The following is a 17,500-nucleotide window of genomic DNA, read 5'->3' on the forward strand; positions in this document are numbered from 1 at the left end:
ACATAATTCAATCATAACTGGACTTAAAATTCCCACAATGTTGGTGAAACCCTTCATGGTAGCAGGCTACTCCAGGTGGGAAACCCTATTTAGCATCTTATATGCACCCATGGTGAGTTTTGTGTCTCCACATAATCTGATGGTGAGCCTGAGTTGTGTAATCCAGTTGGCCTAATGGATAAGGCACTGGCCTCCTAAGCCAGGGATTGTGGGTTCGAGTCCCATCTGGGGTGGTTGTGGCTAGCAGAGTGGCGCAGCGGAAGCGTGCTGGGCCCATAACCCAGAGGTCGATGGATCGAAACCATCCTCTGCTAAGACCTGTGCTTTTGAATCCCATCATACAAACAAGGTCAATGATCCTGTAGTGTTCATTTACAGCAAAGGGTCTCCTGAGAACAGGGAGATTCACAACTAGACACTTCCTAGCTGCTCTTCTCTCAATTGTACTAAACATTTTTTAATTTTTCACTGTCTCAGTTTTGGTTATTTCTACTGAAAGTTGAAATGAAACAAACTATAAGCATTTTTTTGTGTGGATCACATAATTCAATCATAACTGGACTTAAAATTCCCACAATGTTGGTGAAACCCTTCATGGTAGCAGGCTACTCCAGGTGGGAAACCCTATTTAGCATCTTATATGCACCCATGGTGAGTTTTGTGTCTCCACATAATCTGATGGTGAGCCTGAGTTGTGTAATCCAGTTGGCCTAATGGATAAGGCACTGGCCTCCTAAGCCAGGGATTGTGGGTTCGAGTCCCATCTGGGGTGGTTGTAGCTAGCAGAGTGGCGCATCGGAAGCGTGCTGGGCCCATAACCCAGAGGTCGATGGATCGAAACCATCCTCTGCTAAGACCTGTGCTTTTGAATCCCCTCATACAAACAAGGTCAATGATCCTGTAGTGTTCATTTACAGCAAAGGGTCTCCTGAGAACAGGGAGATTCACAACTAGACACTTCCTAGCTCCTCTTCTCTGAATTGTACTAAACATTTTTTAATTTTTCACTGTCTCAGTTTTGGTTATTTCTATTGAAATTTGAAATGAAACAAACTATAAGCATTTTTCGTGTGGATCACATAATTCAATCATAACTGGACTTAAAATTCCCACAATGTTGGTGAAACCCTTCATGGTAGCAGGCTACTCCAGGTGGGAAACCCTATTTAGCATCTTATATGCACCCATGGTGAGTTTTGTGTCTCCACATAATCTGATGGTGAGCCTGAGTTGTGTAATCCAGTTGATCGCGTTTGAGTTGCTGCAGCAGCGGCTGAGCCCCAGTGGCCTAATGGATAAGGCACTGGCCTCCTAAGCCAGGGATTGTGGGTTCGAGTCCCATCTGGGGTGGTTGTAGCTAGCAGAGTGGCGCAGCGGAAGCGTGCTGGGCCCATAACCCAGAGGTCGATGGATCGAAACCATCCTCTGCTAAGACCTGTGCTTTTGAATCCCCTCATACAAACAAGGTCAATGATCCTGTAGTGTTCATTTACAGCAAAGGGTCTCCTGAGAACAGGGAGATTCACAACTAGACACTTCCTAGCTCCTCTTCTCTGAATTGTACTAAACATTTTTTAATTTTTCACTGTCTCAGTTTTGGTTATTTCTATTGAAATTTGAAATGAAACAAACTATAAGCATTTTTCGTGTGGATCACATAATTCAATCATAACTGGACTTAAAATTCCCACAATGTTGGTGAAACCCTTCATGGTAGCAGGCTACTCCAGGTGGGAAACCCTATTTAGCATCTTATATGCACCCATGGTGAGTTTTGTGTCTCCACATAATCTGATGGTGAGCCTGAGTTGTGTAATCCAGTTGGCCTAATGGATAAGGCACTGGCCTCCTAAGCCAGGGATTGTGGGTTCGAGTCCCATCTGGGGTGGTTGTGGCTAGCAGAGTGGCGCAGCGGAAGCGTGCTGGGCCCATAACCCAGAGGTCGATGGATCGAAACCATCCTCTGCTAAGACCTGTGCTTTTGAATCCCATCATACAAACAAGGTCAATGATCCTGTAGTGTTCATTTACAGCAAAGGGTCTCCTGAGAACAGGGAGATTCACAACTAGACACTTCCTAGCTGCTCTTCTCTCAATTGTACTAAACATTTTTTAATTTTTCACTGTCTCAGTTTTGGTTATTTCTACTGAAATTTGAAATGAAACAAACTATAAGCATTTTTCGTGTGGATCACATAATTCAATCATAACTGGACTTAAAATTCCCACAATGTTGGTGAAACCCTTCATGGTAGCAGGCTACTCCAGGTGGGAAACCCTATTTAGCATCTTATATGCACCCATGGTGAGTTTTGTGTCTCCACATAATCTGATGGTGAGCCTGAGTTGTGTAATCCAGTTGATCGCGTTTGAGTTGCTGCAGCAGCGGCTGAGCCCCAGTGGCCTAATGGATAAGGCACTGGCCTCCTAAGCCAGGGATTGTGGGTTCGAGTCCCATCTGGGGTGGTTGTAGCTAGCAGAGTGGCGCAGCGGAAGCGTGCTGGGCCCATAACCCAGAGGTCGATGGATCGAAACCATCCTCTGCTAAGACCTGTGCTTTTGAATCCCCTCATACAAACAAGGTCAATGATCCTGTAGTGTTCATTTACAGCAAAGGGTCTCCTGAGAACAGGGAGATTCACAACTAGACACTTCCTAGCTCCTCTTCTCTGAATTGTACTAAACATTTTTTAATTTTTCACTGTCTCAGTTTTGGTTATTTCTATTGAAATTTGAAATGAAACAAACTATAAGCATTTTTCGTGTGGATCACATAATTCAATCATAACTGGACTTAAAATTCCCACAATGTTGGTGAAACCCTTCATGGTAGCAGGCTACTCCAGGTGGGAAACCCTATTTAGCATCTTATATGCACCCATGGTGAGTTTTGTGTCTCCACATAATCTGATGGTGAGCCTGAGTTGTGTAATCCAGTTGGCCTAATGGATAAGGCACTGGCCTCCTAAGCCAGGGATTGTGGGTTCGAGTCCCATCTGGGGTGGTTGTGGCTAGCAGAGTGGCGCAGCGGAAGCGTGCTGGGCCCATAACCCAGAGGTCGATGGATCGAAACCATCCTCTGCTAAGACCTGTGCTTTTGAATCCCATTATACAAACAAGGTCAATGATCCTGTAGTGTTCATTTACAGCAAAGGGTCTCCTGAGAACAGGGAGATTCACAACTAGACACTTCCTAGCTGCTCTTCTCTCAATTGTACTAAACATTTTTTAATTTTTCACTGTCTCAGTTTTGGTTATTTCTACTGAAAGTTGAAATGAAACAAACTATAAGCATTTTTTTGTGTGGATCACATAATTCAATCATAACTGGACTTAAAATTCCCACAATGTTGGTGAAACCCTTCATGGTAGCAGGCTACTCCAGGTGGGAAACCCTATTTAGCATCTTATATGCACCCATGGTGAGTTTTGTGTCTCCACATAATCTGATGGTGAGCCTGAGTTGTGTAATCCAGTTGGCCTAATGGATAAGGCACTGGCCTCCTAAGCCAGGGATTGTGGGTTCGAGTCCCATCTGGGGTGGTTGTGGCTAGCAGAGTGGCGCAGCGGAAGCGTGCTGGGCCCATAACCCAGAGGTCGATGGATCGAAACCATCCTCTGCTAAGACCTGTGCTTTTGAATCCCATCATACAAACAAGGTCAATGATCCTGTAGTGTTCATTTACAGCAAAGGGTCTCCTGAGAACAGGGAGATTCACAACTAGACACTTCCTAGCTGCTCTTCTCTCAATTGTACTAAACATTTTTTAATTTTTCACTGTCTCAGTTTTGGTTATTTCTACTGAAATTTAAAATGAAACAAACTATAAGCATTTTTCGTGTGGATCACATAATTCAATCATAACTGGACTTAAAATTCCCACAATGTTGGTGAAACCCTTCATGGTAGCAGGCTACTCCAGGTGGGAAACCCTATTTAGCATCTTATATGCACCCATGGTGAGTTTTGTGTCTCCACATAATCTGATGGTGAGCCTGAGTTGTGTAATCCAGTTGGCCTAATGGATAAGGCACTGGCCTCCTAAGCCAGGGATTGTGGGTTCGAGTCCCATCTGGGGTGGTTGTGGCTAGCAGAGTGGCGCAGCGGAAGCGCGCTGGGCCCATAACCCAGAGGTCGATGGATCGAAACCATCCTCTGCTAAGACCTGTGCTTTTGAATCCCATCATACAAACAAGGTCAATGATCCTGTAGTGTTCATTTACAGCAAAGGGTCTCCTGAGAACAGGGAGATTCACAACTAGACACTTCCTAGCTGCTCTTCTCTCAATTGTACTAAACATTTTTTAATTTTTCACTGTCTCAGTTTTGGTTATTTCTACTGAAATTTGAAATGAAACAAACTATAAGCATTTTTTTGTGTGGATCACATAATTCAATCATAACTGGACTTAAAATTCCCACAATGTTGGTGAAACCCTTCATGGTAGCAGGCTACTCCAGGTGGGAAACCCTATTTAGCATCTTATATGCACCCATGGTGAGTTTTGTGTCTCCACATAATCTGATGGTGAGCCTGAGTTGTGTAATCCAGTTGGCCTAATGGATAAGGCACTGGCCTCCTAAGCCAGGGATTGTGGGTTCGAGTCCCATCTGGGGTGGTTGTGGCTAGCAGAGTGGCGCAGCGGAAGCGTGCTGGGCCCATAACCGAGAGGTCGATGGATTGAAACCATCCTCTGCTAAGACCTGTGCTTTTGAATCCCCTCATACAAACAAGGTCAATGATCCTGTAGTGTTAATTTACAGCAAAGGGTCTCCTGAGAACAGGGAGATTCACAACTAGACACTTCCTAGCTCCTCTTCTCTGAACTGTACTAAACATTTTTTAATTTTTCACTGGGTTAGTTTTTGTTATTTCTATTGAAATTTGAAATAAAACAAACTATAAGCATTTTTCGTGTGGATCACATAATTCAATCATAACTGGACTTAAAATTCCCACAATGTTGGTGAAACCCTTCATGGTAGCAGGCTACTCCAGGTGGGAAACCCTATTTAGCATCTTATATGCACCCATGGTGAGTTTTGTTTCTCCACATAATCTGATGGTGAGCCTGAGTTGTGTAATCCAGTTGATCGCGTTTGAGTTGCTGCAGCAGCGGCTGAGCCCCAGTGGCCTAATGGATAAGGCACTGGCCTCCTAAGCCAGGGATTGTGGGTTCGAGTCCCATCTGGGGTGGTTGTAGCTAGCAGAGTGGCGCATCGGAAGCGTGCTGGGCCCATAACCCAGAGGTCGATGGATCGAAACCATCCTCTGCTAAGACCTGTGCTTTTGAATCCCCTCATACAAACAAGGTCAATGATCCTGTAGTGTTCATTTACAGCAAAGGGTCTCCTGAGAACAGGGAGATTCACAACTAGACACTTCCTAGCTCCTCTTCTCTGAATTGTACTAAACATTTTTTAATTTTTCACTGTCTCAGTTTTGGTTATTTCTATTGAAATTTGAAATGAAACAAACTATAAGCATTTTTCGTGTGGATCACATAATTCAATCATAACTGGACTTAAAATTCCCACAATGTTGGTGAAACCCTTCATGGTAGCAGGCTACTCCAGGTGGGAAACCCTATTTAGCATCTTATATGCACCCATGGTGAGTTTTGTGTCTCCACATAATCTGATGGTGAGCCTGAGTTGTGTAATCCAGTTGATCGCGTTTGAGTTGCTGCAGCAGCGGCTGAGCCCCAGTGGCCTAATGGATAAGGCACTGGCCTCCTAAGCCAGGGATTGTGGGTTCGAGTCCCATCTGGGGTGGTTGTAGCTAGCAGAGTGGCGCAGCGGAAGCGTGCTGGGCCCATAACCCAGAGGTCGATGGATCGAAACCATCCTCTGCTAAGACCTGTGCTTTTGAATCCCCTCATACAAACAAGGTCAATGATCCTGTAGTGTTCATTTACAGCAAAGGGTCTCCTGAGAACAGGGAGATTCACAACTAGACACTTCCTAGCTCCTCTTCTCTGAATTGTACTAAACATTTTTTAATTTTTCACTGTCTCAGTTTTGGTTATTTCTATTGAAATTTGAAATGAAACAAACTATAAGCATTTTTCGTGTGGATCACATAATTCAATCATAACTGGACTTAAAATTCCCACAATGTTGGTGAAACCCTTCATGGTAGCAGGCTACTCCAGGTGGGAAACCCTATTTAGCATCTTATATGCACCCATGGTGAGTTTTGTGTCTCCACATAATCTGATGGTGAGCCTGAGTTGTGTAATCCAGTTGATCGCGTTTGAGTTGCTGCAGCAGCGGCTGAGCCCCAGTGGCCTAATGGATAAGGCACTGGCCTCCTAAGCCAGGGATTGTGGGTTCGAGTCCCATCTGGGGTGGTTGTAGCTAGCAGAGTGGCGCATCGGAAGCGTGCTGGGCCCATAACCCAGAGGTCGATGGATCGAAACCATCCTCTGCTAAGACCTGTGCTTTTGAATCCCCTCATACAAACAAGGTCAATGATCCTGTAGTGTTCATTTACAGCAAAGGGTCTCCTGAGAACAGGGAGATTCACAACTAGACACTTCCTAGCTCCTCTTCTCTGAATTGTACTAAACATTTTTTAATTTTTCACTGTCTCAGTTTTGGTTATTTCTATTGAAATTTGAAATGAAACAAACTATAAGCATTTTTCGTGTGGATCACATAATTCAATCATAACTGGACTTAAAATTCCCACAATGTTGGTGAAACCCTTCATGGTAGCAGGCTACTCCAGGTGGGAAACCCTATTTAGCATCTTATATGCACCCATGGTGAGTTTTGTGTCTCCACATAATCTGATGGTGAGCCTGAGTTGTGTAATCCAGTTGGCCTAATGGATAAGGCACTGGCCTCCTAAGCCAGGGATTGTGGGTTCGAGTCCCATCTGGGGTGGTTGTGGCTAGCAGAGTGGCGCAGCGGAAGCGTGCTGGGCCCATAACCCAGAGGTCGATGGATCGAAACCATCCTCTGCTAAGACCTGTGCTTTTGAATCCCATCATACAAACAAGGTCAATGATCCTGTAGTGTTCATTTACAGCAAAGGGTCTCCTGAGAACAGGGAGATTCACAACTAGACACTTCCTAGCTGCTCTTCTCTCAATTGTACTAAACATTTTTTAATTTTTCACTGTCTCAGTTTTGGTTATTTCTACTGAAATTTGAAATGAAACAAACTATAAGCATTTTTTTGTGTGGATCACATAATTCAATCATAACTGGACTTAAAATTCCCACAATGTTGGTGAAACCCTTCATGGTAGCAGGCTACTCCAGGTGGGAAACCCTATTTAGCATCTTATATGCACCCATGGTGAGTTTTGTGTCTCCACATAATCTGATGGTGAGCCTGAGTTGTGTAATCCAGTTGAGCGCGTTTGAGTTGCTGCAGCAGCGGCTGAGCCCCAGTGGCCTAATGGGTAAGGCACTGGCCTCCTAAGCCAGGGATTGTGGGTTCGAGTCCCATCTGGGGTGGTTGTGGCTAGCAGAGTGGCGCAGCGGAAGCGTGCTGGGCCCATAACCCAGAGGTCGATGGATCGAAACCATCCTCTGCTAAGACCTGTGCTTTTGAATCCCCTCATACAAACAAGGTCAATGATCCTGTAGTGTTAATTTACAGCAAAGGGTCTCCTGAGAACAGGGAGATTCACAACTAGACACTTCCTAGCTCCTCTTCTCTGAACTGTACTAAACATTTTTTAATTTTTCACTGGGTTAGTTTTTGTTATTTCTATTGAAATTTGAAATAAAACAAACTATAAGCATTTTTCGTGTGGATCACATAATTGAATCATAACTGGACTTAAAATTCCCACAATGTTGGTGAAACCCTTCATGGTAGCAGGCTACTCCAGGTGGGAAACCCTATTTAGCATCTTATATGCACCCATGGTGAGTTTTGTTTCTCCACATAATCTGATGGTGAGCCTGAGTTGTGTAATCCAGTTGATCGCGTTTGAGTTGCTGCAGCAGCGGCTGAGCCCCAGTGGCCTAATGGATAAGGCACTGGCCTCCTAAGCCAGGGATTGTGGGTTCGAGTCCCATCTGGGGTGGTTGTAGCTAGCAGAGTGGCGCAGCGGAAGCGTGCTGGGCCCATAACCCAGAGGTCGATGGATCGAAACCATCCTCTGCTAAGACCTGTGCTTTTGAATCCCCTCATACAAACAAGGTCAATGATCCTGTAGTGTTCATTTACAGCAAAGGGTCTCCTGAGAACAGGGAGATTCACAACTAGACACTTCCTAGCTCCTCTTCTCTGAATTGTACTAAACATTTTTTAATTTTTCACTGTCTCAGTTTTGGTTATTTCTATTGAAATTTGAAATGAAACAAACTATAAGCATTTTTCGTGTGGATCACATAATTCAATCATAACTGGACTTAAAATTCCCACAATGTTGGTGAAACCCTTCATGGTAGCAGGCTACTCCAGGTGGGAAACCCTATTTAGCATCTTATATGCACCCATGGTGAGTTTTGTGTCTCCACATAATCTGATGGTGAGCCTGAGTTGTGTAATCCAGTTGGCCTAATGGATAAGGCACTGGCCTCCTAAGCCAGGGATTGTGGGTTGGAGTCCCATCTGGGGTGGTTGTGGCTAGCAGAGTGGCGCAGCGGAAGCGTGCTGGGCCCATAACCCAGAGGTCGATGGATCGAAACCATCCTCTGCTAAGACCTGTGCTTTTGAATCCCATCATACAAACAAGGTCAATGATCCTGTAGTGTTCATTTACAGCAAAGGGTCTCCTGAGAACAGGGAGATTCACAACTAGACACTTCCTAGCTGCTCTTCTCTCAATTGTACTAAACATTTTTTAATTTTTCACTGTCTCAGTTTTGGTTATTTCTACTGAAATTTGAAATGAAACAAACTATAAGCATTTTTCGTGTGGATCACATAATTCAATCATAACTGGACTTAAAATTCCCACAATGTTGGTGAAACCCTTCATGGTAGCAGGCTACTCCAGGTGGGAAACCCTATTTAGCATCTTATATGCACCCATGGTGAGTTTTGTGTCTCCACATAATCTGATGGTGAGCCTGAGTTGTGTAATCCAGTTGGCCTAATGGATAAGGCACTGGCCTCCTAAGCCAGGGATTGTGGGTTCGAGTCCCATCTGGGGTGGTTGTGGCTAGCAGAGTGGCGCAGCGGAAGCGTGCTGGGCCCATAACCCAGAGGTCGATGGATCGAAACCATCCTCTGCTAAGACCTGTGCTTTTGAATCCCATCATACAAACAAGGTCAATGATCCTGTAGTGTTCATTTACAGCAAAGGGTCTCCTGAGAACAGGGAGATTCACAACTAGACACTTCCTAGCTGCTCTTCTCTCAATTGTACTAAACATTTTTTAATTTTTCACTGTCTCAGTTTTGGTTATTTCTACTGAAATTTGAAATGAAACAAACTATAAGCATTTTTCGTGTGGATCACATAATTCAATCATAACTGGACTTAAAATTCCCACAATGTTGGTGAAACCCTTCATGGTAGCAGGCTACTCCAGGTGGGAAACCCTATTTAGCATCTTATATGCACCCATGGTGAGTTTTGTGTCTCCACATAATCTGATGGTGAGCCTGAGTTGTGTAATCCAGTTGGCCTAATGGATAAGGCACTGGCCTCCTAAGCCAGGGATTGTGGGTTCGAGTCCCATCTGGGGTGGTTGTGGCTAGCAGAGTGGCGCAGCGGAAGCGTGCTGGGCCCATAACCCAGAGGTCGGTGGATCGAAACCATCCTCTGCTAAGACCTGTGCTTTTGAATCCCCTCATACAAACAAGGTCAATGATCGTAGTGTTCATTTACAGCAAAGGGTATCTGTAGTGTTCATTTACAGCAAAGGGTCTCCTGAGAACAGGGAGATTCACAACTAGACACTTCCTAGCTCCTCTTCTCTGAACTGTACTAAACATTTTTTAATTTTTCAGTGTCTCAGTTTTGGTTATTTCTATTGAAATTTGAAATGAAACAAACTATAAGCATTTTTCGTGTGGATCACATAATTCAATCATAACTGGACTTAAAATTCCCACAATGTTGGTGAAACCCTTCATGGTAGCAGGCTACTCCAGGTGGGAAACCCTATTTAGCATCTTATATGCACCCATGGTGAGTTTTGTTTCTCCACATAATCTGATGGTGAGCCTGAGTTGTGTAATCCAGTTGATCGCGTTTGAGTTGCTGCAGCAGCGGCTGAGCCCCAGTGGCCTAATGGATAAGGCACTGGCCTCCTAAGCCAGGGATTGTGGGTTCGAGTCCCATCTGGGGTGGTTGTGGCTAGCAGAGTGGCGCAGCGGAAGCGTGCTGGGCCCATAACCCAGAGGTCGATGGATCGAAACCATCCTCTGCTAAGACCTGTGCTTTTGAATCCCCTCATACAAACAAGGTCAATGATCCTGTAGTGTTCATTTACAGCAAAGGGTCTCCTGAGAACAGGGAGATTCACAACTAGACACTTCCTAGCTCCTCTTCTCTAAATTGTACTAAACATTTTTTAATTTTTCACTGTCTCAGTTTTGGTTATTTCTATTGAAATTTGAAATGAAACAAACTATAAGCATTTTTTGTGTGGATCACATAATTCAATCATAACTGGACTTAAAATTCCCACAATGTTGGTGAAACCCTTCATGGTAGCAGGCTACTCCAGGTGGGAAACCCTATTTAGCATCTTATATGCACCCATGGTGAGTTTTGTGTCTCCACATAATCTGATGGTGAGCCTGAGTTGTGTAATCCAGTTGGCCTAATGGATAAGGCACTGGCCTCCTAAGCCAGGGATTGTGGGTTCGAGTCCCATCTGGGGTGGTTGTGGCTAGCAGAGTGGCGCAGCGGAAGCGTGCTGGGCCCATAACCCAGAGGTCGATGGATCGAAACCATCCTCTGCTAAGACCTGTGCTTTTGAATCCCATCATACAAACAAGGTCAATGATCCTGTAGTGTTCATTTACAGCAAAGGGTCTCCTGAGAACAGGGAGATTCACAACTAGACACTTCCTAGCTGCTCTTCTCTCAATTGTACTAAACATTTTTTAATTTTTCACTGTCTCAGTTTTGGTTATTTCTACTGAAATTTGAAATGAAACAAACTATAAGCATTTTTTTGTGTGGATCACATAATTCAATCATAACTGGACTTAAAATTCCCACAATGTTGGTGAAACCCTTCATGGTAGCAGGCTACTCCAGGTGGGAAACCCTATTTAGCATCTTATATGCACCCATGGTGAGTTTTGTGTCTCCACATAATCTGATGGTGAGCCTGAGTTGTGTAATCCAGTTGGCCTAATGGATAAGGCACTGGCCTCCTAAGCCAGGGATTGTGGGTTCGAGTCCCATCTGGGGTGGTTGTGGCTAGCAGAGTGGTGCAGCGGAAGCGTGCTGGGCCCATAACCCAGAGGTCGATGGATCGAAACCATCCTCTGCTAAGACCTGTGCTTTTGAATCCCCTCATACAAACAAGGTCAATGATCCTGTAGTGTTCATTTACAGCAAAGGGTCTCCTGAGAACAGGGAGATTCACAACTAGACACTTCCTAGCTCCTCTTCTCTGAATTGTACTAAACATTTTTTAATTTTTCACTGTCTCAGTTTTGGTTATTTCTATTGAAATTTGAAATGAAACAAACTATAAGCATTTTTCGTGTGGATCACATAATTCAATCATAACTGGACTTAAAATTCCCACAATGTTGGTGAAACCCTTCATGGTAGCAGGCTACTCAAGTTCAAGTTCAAGTTCAAGTGGGCTTTATTGTCATTACAACCATATACAGTTAGTACACAGTGAAACGAAACAACGTTCCTCCAGGACCAAGGTGCTACATGCAACATAAACTTACAACATAAATTAACAGAGACACTAAACTAGCTAACCAAGAGGCCTAGTTAACTGGCTAGCAGAGACAGGACAGAGAGATCTAACATAAATTACAACATAAATTAACAAAAACTAACTAGCTAAGTAACATTTTTACAGACAACATAAAGTGCACGTGCAAATGTGCAAACAAGAGCAACAACAAAGTGACAGTGCGCAACCACGACATAACAGAACATAAAATATGGTGTTGAGGTAGTGGGTAAACAAACATTCCTTAAAACAGCAGCAAGATTTGAGGAATTAGTGCAAAAATGTAGTTCAGTAATGATCATTGTGCAAAAAGATTGTTAGAAACAGTGAAGCATTTACAGGTTGGTGTGTACGATAATTTGGTGGTGTAGGTCAGTGTGTCTGCACTTGTGTTGATTAGTCAGTCCAGTCTCAATATTTTGAGGTAGTTGAGTTAAGCTGTGTGATAATGTTTGTGTTTGTGTGTGTGTGAGTGTGTTTGTGTTTATCAGTCCAGTCCCTTTTTGTTGAGGAGACGGATGGCTTGTGGAAAAAAGCTGTTGCACAGTCTGGATGTGTGTGCCCGAATGCTTCGGTACCTTTTTCCAGATGGCAGGAGTGTAAAGTGTGTGTGAGAGGGGTGTGTCCGATCAGCCACAATGCTGGTGGCTTTGCGGATGCAGCGTGTGGTGTAGATGTCTTCAATAGAGGGGAGAGAGGCCCCGATGATCTTCTCCGCTGTCCTCACTATCCGTTGTAGGGTTTTGCGATCCGATATGGCACAATTCCCAAACCAGACAGTGATGCAGCCGCTCAGGATGCTCTCGATAGTTCCTCTATAGAAGGTGGTCAGGATCGGTGGTGGAAGCTGGGCCTTCCTCAGTCTTCTCAGAAAGAAGAGACGCTGTTGGGCTTTCTTCTGTAGGGAGCTGGTGTTGAGGGACCAGCTGAGGTCCTTCTCTAGGTGGACACCCAGGAATTTGGTGCTTTCGACGATTCCCACAGAGGAGCCATTGATGCTCAGCGGAGAATGGTCGCCTCGTGTCCTCCTAAAGTCAACAACCATCTCCTTTGTCTTGTCAACATTTAGAGACAGGTTGTTGTCTTTACACCAGTCTGTTAGCCTCTGCACTTCCTCTCTGTACGCTGACTCGTCGTTCTTGCTAATGAGACCCACCACGGTCGTGTCATCAGCGAACTTAATGATGTGGTTCGAACTGTGTGTTGCTACACAGTCGTGAGTCAGCAGTGTGAACAGCAGGGGACTGAGCACACAGCCTTGTGGGGCCCCAGTGCTCAGTGTGGTGGTGCTGGAGGTGCAGTTCCCGATCCGTACTGACTGAGGCCTACCGGTCAGAAAGTCCAGGATCCAGTTGCAGAGGGAGGTGTTCAGGCCCAACAGGTTCAGCTTCCCAATTAGTTGTTGGGGGATGATAGTGTTGAATGCTGAGCTGAAATCTATGTACAGCATTCGAACATATGTGTCCTTCTTGTCAAGGTGTGTGAGGGCAAGATGGAGTGTAGTGGAGATGGCGTCGTCCGTTGAGCGGTTAGGACGGTACGCAAATTGCAGTGGGTCCAGTGAGGAGGGCAGCAGGGTCTTTATGTGTCTCATGACGAGCCGCTCGAAGCACTTCATGATGGTGGGTGTGAGTGCAACGGGACGGTAGTCATTGAGACAGGACACAGTAGACTTCTTGGGCACGGGGACGATGGTGGTGGCCTTGAAGCACGTGGGAACGACGGCGCTGCTCAGAGAGATGTTAAAGATGTCGGTGAGAACATCTGCCAGCTGTTCAGCACATTCTCTGAGCACTCTGCCTGGGATGTTGTCTGGTCCAGCAGCTTTACGTGGGTTGACTCTGCGTAGAGTTTTCCTCACCTCAGCTGTAGTGAGACACAGCACCTGGTCGTTCGGAGGAGGGGTGGTCTTCCTCGCCGCTACGTTGTTCTGCCTGTCAAACCGAGCATAAAAGTTGTTCAGCGCATCCGGGAGGGAGCCGTCACTGTCACAGGCAGGTGATGTCGCCCTGTAGTTTGTGATGGCTTGTAAGCCCTGCCACATGCGCCGTGTGTCACCGCTGTCCCTGAAGTGATTGTGGATTTTCTGGGCGTGTGCGCGCTTTGCCTCTCTGATGGCCCGAGAAAGTTTGGCCCTTGCTGTTCTGAGGGCCACCTTGTCTCCCGCTTTGAAGGCAGAGTCTCTGGTCCTCAGAAGTGCACGCACTTCCGCAGTAATCCACGGTTTCTGGTTGGGTCGTGAGATGATGCTCTTGGAGACAGTGACGTCATCGGTGCACTTGTTGATGTAGCTGGTCACTGATGACGTGTACTCCTCCAGGTGGGAAACCCTATTTAGCATCTTATATGCACCCATGGTGAGTTTTGTGTCTCCACATAATCTGATGGTGAGCCTGAGTTGTGTAATCCAGTTGAGCGCGTTTGAGTTGCTGCAGCAGCGGCTGAGCCCCAGTGGCCTAATGGGTAAGGCACTGGCCTCCTAAGCCAGGGATTGTGGGTTCGAGTCCCATCTGGGGTGGTTGTGGCTAGCAGAGTGGCGCAGCGGAAGCGTGCTGGGCCCATAACCCAGAGGTCGATGGATCGAAACCATCCTCTGCTAAGACCTGTGCTTTTGAATCCCCTCATACAAACAAGGTCAATGATCCTGTAGTGTTAATTTACAGCAAAGGGTCTCCTGAGAACAGGGAGATTCACAACTAGACACTTCCTAGCTCCTCTTCTCTGAACTGTACTAAACATTTTTTTATTTTTCACTGGGTTAGTTTTTGTTATTTCTATTGAAATTTGAAATAAAACAAACTATAAGCATTTTTCGTGTGGATCACATAATTCAATCATAACTGGACTTAAAATTCCCACAATGTTGGTGAAACCCTTCATGGTAGCAGGCTACTCCAGGTGGGAAACCCTATTTAGCATCTTATATGCACCCATGGTGAGTTTTGTTTCTCCACATAATCTGATGGTGAGCCTGAGTTGTGTAATCCAGTTGATCGCGTTTGAGTTGCTGCAGCAGCGGCTGAGCCCCAGTGGCCTAATGGATAAGGCACTGGCCTCCTAAGCCAGGGATTGTGGGTTCGAGTCCCATCTGGGGTGGTTGTGGCTAGCAGAGTGGCGCAGCGGAAGCGTGCTGGGCCCATAACCCAGAGGTCGATGGATCGAAACCATCCTCTGCTAAGACCTGTGCTTTTGAATCCCATCATACAAACAAGGTCAATGATCCTGTAGTGTTCATTTACAGCAAAGGGTCTCCTGAGAACAGGGAGATTCACAACTAGACACTTCCTAGCTGCTCTTCTCTCAATTGTACTAAACATTTTTTAATTTTTCACTGTCTCAGTTTTGGTTATTTCTACTGAAATTTGAAATGAAACAAACTATAAGCATTTTTCGTGTGGATCACATAATTCAATCATAACTGGACTTAAAATTCCCACAATGTTGGTGAAACCCTTCATGGTAGCAGGCTACTCCAGGTGGGAAACCCTATTTAGCATCTTATATGCACCCATGGTGAGTTTTGTGTCTCCACATAATCTGATGGTGAGCCTGAGTTGTGTAATCCAGTTGGCCTAATGGATAAGGCACTGGCCTCCTAAGCCAGGGATTGTGGGTTCGAGTCCCATCTGGGGTGGTTGTGGCTAGCAGAGTGGCGCAGCGGAAGCGTGCTGGGCCCATAACCCAGAGGTCGATGGATCGAAACCATCCTCTGCTAAGACCTGTGCTTTTGAATCCCATCATACAAACAAGGTCAATGATCCTGTAGTGTTCATTTACAGCAAAGGGTCTCCTGAGAACAGGGAGATTCACAACTAGACACTTCCTAGCTGCTCTTCTCTCAATTGTACTAAACATTTTTTAATTTTTCACTGTCTCAGTTTTGGTTATTTCTACTGAAATTTGAAATGAAACAAACTATAAGCATTTTTCGTGTGGATCACATAATTCAATCATAACTGGACTTAAAATTCCCACAATGTTGGTGAAACCCTTCATGGTAGCAGGCTACTCCAGGTGGGAAACCCTATTTAGCATCTTATATACACCCATGGTGAGTTTTGTGTGCATAATGGATAAGGCACTGGCCTCCTAAGCCAGGGATTCTGGCTTCGAGTCCCATCTGGGGTGGTTGTGGCTAGCAGAGTGGCGCAGCGGAAGCGTGTTGGGCCCATAACCATGAGGTCGATGGATCGATACCATCCTCTGCTAAGACCTGTGCTTTTGAATCCCCTCATACAAACAAGGTCAATGATGCTGTCGTGGTTATTTACAGCAAAGGGTCTCCTGCGAACAGGGAGATTCACAACTAGACACTTCCTAGTTCCTCTTCTCTGAACTATACTCCTAAGACAGGGATTGTGGGTTCGAGTCCCATCTGGGGTGGTTGTGGCTAGCGGAGTGGCGCAGCGGAAGCATCCTGGGCCCATAACCCAGAGGTTGATGGATTGAAACCATCCTCTGCTAAGACCTGTGCTTTTGAATCCCCTCATACAAACAAGGTCAATGATGCTGTCGTGGTTATTTTCAGCAAAAGGACAACTAGACACTTCCTAGTTCCTCTTCTCTGAATTATATTAAACATTTTTACTTTTTCACTGTCTCAGTTTTTGTTATTTCTGTTTAAATTTGAAATGAAACAAACTATAAGCATTTTTCGTGTGGATCACATAATTCAATCATAACTGGACTTAAAATTCCCACAATGTTGGTGAAACCCTTCATGGTAGCAGGCTACTCCAGGTGGGAAACCCTATTTAGCATCTTATATACACCCATGGTGAGTTTTGTGTCTCCACATAATCTGATGGTGAGCCTGAGTTGTATAATCCAGTTAAGTGCGTTTGAGTTGCTGCAGCAGTTGCTACACCCCAGTGGCCTAATGGATAAGGCACTGGCCTCCTAAGCCAGGGATTGTGGGTTCGAGTCCCACTTGGGGTGGTTGTGGCTAGCAGAGTGGCGCAACAGGGAGATTCACAACTAGACAATTCCTATTTCCCCTTCTCGGAACTATACTAAACATTTTTTACTTTTTCACTGTCTTAGTTTTTGTTATTTCTATTTAAATATGAAATGAAACAAATTATTAGCATTTTTCGTGTGGATCACATAATTTAATCATAACTGGACTTAAAACTCCCACAAGGTTGGTGAAACCCTTCATGGTAGCAGGCTACTCCAGGTGGGAAACCCTATTTAGCATCTTATATACACCCATGGTGAGTTTTGTGTGCCTAATGGATAAGGCACTGGCCTCCTAAGCCAGGGATTCTGGCTTCGAGTCCCATCTGGGGCGGTTGTGGCTAGCAGAGTGGCGCAGCGGAAGCGTGTTGGGCCCATAACCATGAGGTCGATGGATCGATACCATCCTCTGCTAAGACCTGTGCTTTTGAATCCCCTCATACAAACAAGGTCAATGATGCTGTCGTGGTTATTTACAGCAAAGGGTCTCCTGCGAACAGGGAGATTCACAACTAGACACTTCCTAGTTCCTCTTCTCTGAACTATACTCCTAAGACAGGGATTGTGGGTTCGAGTCCCATCTGGGGTGGTTGTGGCTAGCAGAGTGGCGCAGCGGAAGCGTGCTGGGCCCATAACCCAGAGGTCGATGGATCGAAACCATCCTCTGCTAAGACCTGTGCTTTTGAATCC

At 45.3% G+C, this 17,500-nt stretch overlaps 11 non-coding genes across 11 annotated transcripts; all 11 read left to right on the forward strand.

Annotated features, from left to right (window-relative positions):
* Positions 1-1,277: 1,277 nt before the first annotated feature.
* Positions 1,278-1,350, forward strand: trnar-ccu (transfer RNA arginine (anticodon CCU)). Its single transcript has one exon. It is a non-coding gene; the product is annotated as a tRNA-Arg (tRNA).
* Positions 1,351-2,393: 1,043 nt separating this feature from the next.
* trnar-ccu (transfer RNA arginine (anticodon CCU)) lies at positions 2,394-2,466 on the forward strand. The gene has a single exon. It is a non-coding gene; the product is annotated as a tRNA-Arg (tRNA).
* A 2,659-nt stretch (positions 2,467-5,125) lies between these two features.
* Positions 5,126-5,198, forward strand: trnar-ccu (transfer RNA arginine (anticodon CCU)). The gene has a single exon. It is a non-coding gene; the product is annotated as a tRNA-Arg (tRNA).
* Positions 5,199-5,703: 505 nt separating this feature from the next.
* On the forward strand, positions 5,704-5,776 carry trnar-ccu (transfer RNA arginine (anticodon CCU)). The gene has a single exon. It is a non-coding gene; the product is annotated as a tRNA-Arg (tRNA).
* A 505-nt stretch (positions 5,777-6,281) lies between these two features.
* trnar-ccu (transfer RNA arginine (anticodon CCU)) lies at positions 6,282-6,354 on the forward strand. Its single transcript has one exon. It is a non-coding gene; the product is annotated as a tRNA-Arg (tRNA).
* Positions 6,355-7,398: 1,044 nt separating this feature from the next.
* Positions 7,399-7,471, forward strand: trnar-ccu (transfer RNA arginine (anticodon CCU)). The gene has a single exon. It is a non-coding gene; the product is annotated as a tRNA-Arg (tRNA).
* Positions 7,472-7,976: 505 nt separating this feature from the next.
* trnar-ccu (transfer RNA arginine (anticodon CCU)) lies at positions 7,977-8,049 on the forward strand. The gene has a single exon. It is a non-coding gene; the product is annotated as a tRNA-Arg (tRNA).
* Positions 8,050-10,195: 2,146 nt separating this feature from the next.
* trnar-ccu (transfer RNA arginine (anticodon CCU)) lies at positions 10,196-10,268 on the forward strand. Its single transcript has one exon. It is a non-coding gene; the product is annotated as a tRNA-Arg (tRNA).
* Positions 10,269-14,296: 4,028 nt separating this feature from the next.
* Positions 14,297-14,369, forward strand: trnar-ccu (transfer RNA arginine (anticodon CCU)). Its single transcript has one exon. It is a non-coding gene; the product is annotated as a tRNA-Arg (tRNA).
* A 505-nt stretch (positions 14,370-14,874) lies between these two features.
* trnar-ccu (transfer RNA arginine (anticodon CCU)) lies at positions 14,875-14,947 on the forward strand. The gene has a single exon. It is a non-coding gene; the product is annotated as a tRNA-Arg (tRNA).
* Positions 14,948-16,716: 1,769 nt separating this feature from the next.
* Positions 16,717-16,789, forward strand: trnar-ccu (transfer RNA arginine (anticodon CCU)). Its single transcript has one exon. It is a non-coding gene; the product is annotated as a tRNA-Arg (tRNA).
* The last annotated feature ends 711 nt before the right edge of the window (positions 16,790-17,500 follow it).

This window comes from Clarias gariepinus, chromosome 17 (assembly GCF_024256425.1).
Source record: "Clarias gariepinus isolate MV-2021 ecotype Netherlands chromosome 17, CGAR_prim_01v2, whole genome shotgun sequence".
NCBI classification, from domain to species: Eukaryota; Metazoa; Chordata; class Actinopteri; order Siluriformes; family Clariidae; genus Clarias; species Clarias gariepinus.